The 5,702-nt window shown below is 45.8% G+C and overlaps 1 protein-coding gene and 1 long non-coding RNA gene across 4 annotated transcripts in view; one reads left to right on the top strand and one right to left on the bottom strand.

Moving 5' to 3' along the window:
- The window catches only part of Amotl1 (angiomotin like 1), a 162,352-nt gene that overhangs the window by 68,117 nt on the left and 88,533 nt on the right, over positions 1-5,702 (top strand). The window contains exon 1 of one of the 3 annotated variants that reach the window (XM_005414890.2): positions 5,477-5,559. The exons of the other annotated variants lie outside the window; for them this stretch is intronic. The gene's annotated coding sequence lies outside the window, so the exon portion shown is untranslated. Of the gene's footprint in view, positions 1-5,476; positions 5,560-5,702 lie in introns of those variants that run through there. 3 annotated transcript variants of the gene reach the window in all.
- LOC106147636 lies at positions 1,594-4,695 on the bottom strand. The gene is made up of 3 exons (XR_001232567.1): positions 4,603-4,695; positions 4,141-4,227; positions 1,594-1,695 (listed from the first exon to the last, which is right to left on the bottom strand). It is a non-coding gene; the product is annotated as an uncharacterized LOC106147636 (long non-coding RNA).

Raw genomic sequence — 5,702 nt, 5'->3', positions numbered from 1 at the left:
ATCTGGGTTGGAAGTTGTTTTCTTTCAGTACCTGAAGTACTTCACTCCAAGCTTTTCTCTCCTTGATGGTTTGTATTGAGAAGTCTGCCGTGATTCTGATACACTTTCCTTTATAGGTGATCTGTTTCTTTTCTCTAACAGCTTTTAATATTTTGAGCTTTTGTTGAATTTCCAGGATCTTGATCACTATATATTTAGGGGTAGGTTTTTTTTGGTTATGATTAACTGGAGTTCTATATGCTTCACTCCTCTGGATTTCTGATTCTTTTACCCTGCCTGGGAAATTTTCTGCTATTATTTCTTCAAATAGTCTTTTTATGTCACTTGTGTTGACACCTGCTATTGCATTAATACCTATTAATCTGACATTGTTTCTCTTCACTTCGTCTTGCAGTTGTTGAATTGTTATTTCCTGGTTCCTTGTTGTTTTTAAGAGATCCCTCCTTTCACTTTCATTGGTGGCAATGCTGTCTTCAAGGTTTGAAAGTCTATCTTCAGCTTTGTTGAGGCGGTTTTGCAAGCTTTCAATGGAATTTTTAAGTTCCTGGATATCTGTTTGCATGTGTTTCGTATCTTCTCAGTCTTTTCTATATTGTTCCCTGAAGGTTTCATTGAGTTGTCTATGCTCTTCTATTTTCTTGTCTATGTCATCTTTGGATATGCTGAACATTTCTTTCATTATTGTTATCATTTCTTTTCTCACCTGAGACATTATTTCTGATTTGATGTCTTCTATGGCCTGATGGAGTTGTTTCTTTACTTCAGTTGCTATCACTTCACAAATTTCAGGTGTATGACTTCCAGGCTGTTATGTGTTGATGCCTCCTGGACTTGTTTTGGGTGGTGTGGAGGTCTGGGATTGCATTTTGCTCCTTCATTTTGTCATTTTTGAAAAACCAGAGACTCCCTGTAGTGCAGTCTCACTCTCCTGATTGTGTGTGAGTGGCAGGGCGAGATTCTGAAGATCCCCATTGCTCAGGGCAATTCCTGTGCTGCTGAGTGGTGGCAAGGTGGGGTCCCAGATGCTCCGGACATTTCTTGCATTCTGTTGGCCCCCAGGAGTGTGTGGGAAGGGTGGGAGAGGCTTGGGGGCATTCCTGAGGCTGTCTGGGATTCAGCCCAGCTTCCACAAGCATAGTGGGGAATGCAGGTCGAGTTTACCAGGGCTTTAGATACTGCCCAGGACAGAGCTTGCTTCCCACACTGGAAGGGGAGGGGTGAGAGTGAGCTCCCCGAGGCCACTGACTATGTTCAGCTTTCAGCTGAGCTACCAGGGGGATGTGAGTTGTTCTGGCAGTGACCACCAAGGCCCCAGAAGTTGTCCAGGGATCCACGTGCCTCACACCCCAGTGGGGGAGGCACCAGAGTGGCTCACCGGGTTCCTAAAGGTGTCTGACGTTTGGCCCAGCCCCGGAAGACACACTATGGGTGTGGTGGGTAGCCACCGAGGCTCCAGAGTGTGCCCGAGGTTTCGCCTGCCTTGCACACTGATCAGGGATGCAAAGCTGTGACTCACCAGGCTTCCTGAAGATGTCCGGAGTTCAGCCCAGCCTGGGGCGACACACTATAGGTGTGGCAGGTAGCCACTGAGGCCCCAGAGGGTGTCCGAGGTTTCACCTGCCTTGCACGCTGGTCAGGGAGGCAGAGCCCAGACTCACTGGGCTTCCCGCAGATATCCAGAGTTCAGCTCAGCCTCTGTAATTTTAAAACATTAAATTTTCACTATATTTTCTGATCACCCGTTGTGCGCTATGTCATTTAATCTTACAATAAACTAGAAGGTAACTGCCATTATTCTGGCTTTGTAGGAAAGGAAGACGAGGTTTGCACTGTTATTCTCCATGTCTGGAAACAGGTAGAACCAGGACTAGAAATCAGGTCTTGCTCTAAGGCTGGGCCCACTCACCTCCACCTGGCTGGTTCTGCTATTTCACTCCTCTTTGTGTCTCTGTGCTTTTCGGAAACATCCTGGCACTGGTCTTGTTTGTAGTTAAAGACTGCCCTCTGAGCTACTTGAAAGTGTTTTTGAAGAGGTCCATCACCTTCCTAACTCCCCAAGAGGCTGGAAACAACTATTTGGGTCATCTGAGAAAGGATGCTTACATTTACAGTCAGAGTACAGATCCAAAAAAGCACAGATTGCAGAACTTGCTGCTAGTAAAGTGCATTTGTTTTTTGTTTCTCAGGCTGGGGATATAGCTCAGCGGCATAAGCACTTGCCTAGCAAGCCTGAGGTCATAAGTTCGATTCCCGATACCAAAAAAACAAAACAAACAAAGATTTTTTATTTGTAAGTGTGTCTCGTTTCTGTTTGGCTCAAACCAGGCAGCAGAAGCTGCCACAGAATGTGCTGTAAGATGTTACTGATAGCCGTTTGCTAGTCACAGCTAAAGTCTTGTTTTCAGGCCTTAGTTTCTGGGCAATTGATTCAGATGTATTTGATGTAGAAGAGTTTTCATTTTCTGAATGTGGGGTTGAGATTATTAGCAATTGAGGAAATTAAGCCATGGGAAGGGGAAAAATTGCCATCTAGCATTACTTTCTACACCCACTTCTATGAGTTTGATGACTTGGTAACCACTTAAGGAGTACAGGCTAGGTCTGCTTGGAGTCAAAAGATTCTTATGCCTACAAGCTGGGCCTAGCAGCTCGTAGGAGGTCCTGGAAGTATAGCATCTCATAAAGGACCAACACCTTAACACTTCCCTGGCTTCCATGCTTTTAAGCTTTTCCAGCTCTTTTTACTTTTCTGGCCTCTTCTTTCCACAGTTTTCAGTTGTGGGCATTCACATGAACTGATCTTCACAGCTTCGTCTTTTTTTTTTTTAATCTGTCCTTGACTTCTTACCCAAAAAACAGTCACTGAACATCTTTCTCCAACTAGTGCTTCTTCTCATTGTTGGTTCAAAGACCCGTTCTTCCAAATAAGAAACATACCCCCTGTGACAGGCTCAGATCAGTTAATTTGATTGGTTTGTTCTTCTCCCCAAGATAGCCATCTAGTCAATGAAAAGAATGTAATCCTTTTAAAAATTTTTATGGGCACACGCTTGCAGTACCTAATGATTACGTTCCTTGTGGGGAGTTGGTACATGTACATAGTGCATCTCATTTATTTCATGATGCTCCTCTCCCTTCCCTCCTCTTCCTTCATCTCCTGGTCCCCTTCCTTTTTGCATAGGACCTGTCTCCTTATTTCCTATTACCTTTTATTTTGCTCCTTATTTATAATTTGGATTTCTCATATCAGAGAAACTATGAAATATTTAACCTTGTGTGTCTGATTTATTTCACTTAGCATTATGGTCTCAAGGTACATCCATTTTCCTACAAATGACTCAAGTTTATCTTTCTGTATGGCTGAGGCATACTCCATTGTATAAATATCACATTTTTTTTTTTTATCCAGTCATCTGTGGATGGACATTTAGGCCACTTCCAAAATTTTAGCTATGATGAGCTGTGCTGCTATAAACACAGGTATGCATGTATCACTGTAAAATGAGGTCTTCAACTCTTTTGGCAAGATATCTAGAAGGGGAATAGCTGGGTCAAATGGAATTTCTAGTTTTAGTTTTTGAGGAATCTCCATAGTGGTTGCACTAGTTTACATTCCCACTAACAATGTAGAAGCACCCCTCCTCCAGCATTTGTTACTGTTTGATTTGTTGAAAATACCCCCAAAAGAACGAAATCTTGCTTCAAAGAATTGGTATCTTTCTTCATGGTATTTGGTATCTTCTAAGATATGATATGTTTCTATTTCTTTCTGTCTCTTTTATCCCAACCTCATGTCATTCCTTCCTGCAACTATCCCAGATTGTCTCCTTACCTCACAGGGCTACGGGGAGGTTAGTTGAAATGCTCTGAGCAAATACATGTTGAGTATTTAAATTGACTGTACTGAGGATTTTACAATTGTTACTCTATTCAGTCATCACAACCATTCTGGGAGACTTGTTGCTGTTGGTTGTCTTAAAATAGAAGAGTTTTAGAAAAGTTAGGTGACTTACCTAAGGTCACACAGAGGCAGTGGCTGAGCTGTGCCTGTTTTATTCTAGAGTTAATGCGTATAAACTCGGTTGCCTCCCAGGTTACAGCATGATACCAAGGAAAGGGGAGTGGAATATGTTGATTTACCTTCCTTCTTTCCTTCTTCTTCTAGGTGAGCCAGTAAATCTGTGGTTCTTTTCTTGCCAATAGGATGAAGTCTCAGCTCCTAAGTAGCTGCACAGGGCTTACAGTGAGTAGTAAAAGGACTCTGAGGTGGAAGTCAATTCTACCGACTTTTCTCCTAAATTTATTCTGTAACACTGAGCAAGTCATTCAGAAGAGGACCAGAGTTTTCTCATCAGCCAAATGAAAGATCTGGTTGACAATTTTTCCACCCTTCCCAGGCCTGCATCTTAGTGATTTTGTTTTCTGCCTTCCCCTTGTTTTCGTCCTTTCTAGTAAAAATCCCTCTGTTTACATCTTCCTCCCAAGCACTCAGACCTGGTGGGTCCCACTGGGCTCAGCCTCGCCTGCCCATTGCTGCCCTTCCCCTTCCTGCCCTGTCTCAGCACCACTTCCTCTCCAGGCTGTCTTTTCTCCCGTACAAACCTTGTCCTTCTTGCTGCCTCTTCAGGCATCTCCAGCACTGTGGTTTTCTCTTTGCCGGTCTCGTTTTCTTAAACAGGTAACATAACCTCAAGGGCTGGTGAGCTGCTCTTTCTTTTGAGTGCAGTTGAGTCCTGGGGTTAGCTGACTTTAGGTGGAGTAGGTACTTGATAAATAATTGTTAGCGAGTCTATTTTGGGCTCTATCTGGAGAGCAGAGGTTACTGAAGACCAGGGCCATGGGGACTCAGAACAGTTGGTCAGGGACACAAAAGCCAGAACTGACCGCAGAGATTAAGTTGCAGGCAAGCTAGTTCGGGAATCGACACAGTCCAGGGCGGAATCCTGGATTCCTGGCCTCCTGAGAAGGTAAGAGGTGTCGTGGCCTGACTCCTGCTCACACGGTGGGCAGCAGCTGCCCCCTACCTGGCTTCCTCTCAACTGAGCAGCGGAGCTACCCCACAAAGCCAAAAAGAAGTACCCTGGGACAAATTCTGGCAGGCCGGAGCAAAGGCCCAAGGACAGCCAATATAATCCAGCACAAGGAGGTGGGTGAGGAGTGTTGCTTAGCGCGGCCTGATGAAGAGGTGGGGCAGAATCAGAAACGTTTTCCCAGCGTCACATTTTTTGCCTCTACTAAGGCAGATAGCGGCGGCAGGAAGATTTGCGGCCACAGGACATTTGGCTCTGTAATTGGGGCTGTACAGTGTCGGTTTTGGCTCTTCTGCCGGCAAAGTGCCTAGCAGTTTATGGCCCAGCCCCAGCGTGTGGCGGAAGCACGGGGGCCTGGGAAGCGTTAGACAAAAGTGTGGTCACTTTCCACCCGGAAATTTCTCTTAAAAAAACCCACGCTAAGCAGACCCAACCTGGGTTTGGAGGACAGATCTGGAACCAGGATTAGCTGGGAACTGGCCCGGTGGGAAGGAAGACAAAATCAAAGGACGCAGGAGTCCAGCACGAGGTAAAACGGGGCCGGACACAGAACGCGGGAGGCTGCGGCCTTCCGAAGCCCCAGGGAGGCACGTCAGCGCGAGCCCCGGCAGCTCAGCCCGGCGCTCTCGCGGGCCGCCCGCGGCTGGAGGCGGGCTCTAGGGCCCCGCGGCG

The sequence above is a fragment of the Chinchilla lanigera genome, unplaced genomic scaffold (genome assembly GCF_000276665.1).
Source record: "Chinchilla lanigera isolate Chin_1 unplaced genomic scaffold, ChiLan1.0 scaffold00204, whole genome shotgun sequence".
NCBI classification, from domain to species: Eukaryota; Metazoa; Chordata; class Mammalia; order Rodentia; family Chinchillidae; genus Chinchilla; species Chinchilla lanigera.
This window is presented reverse-complemented; position numbering and strand designations above follow the sequence as displayed.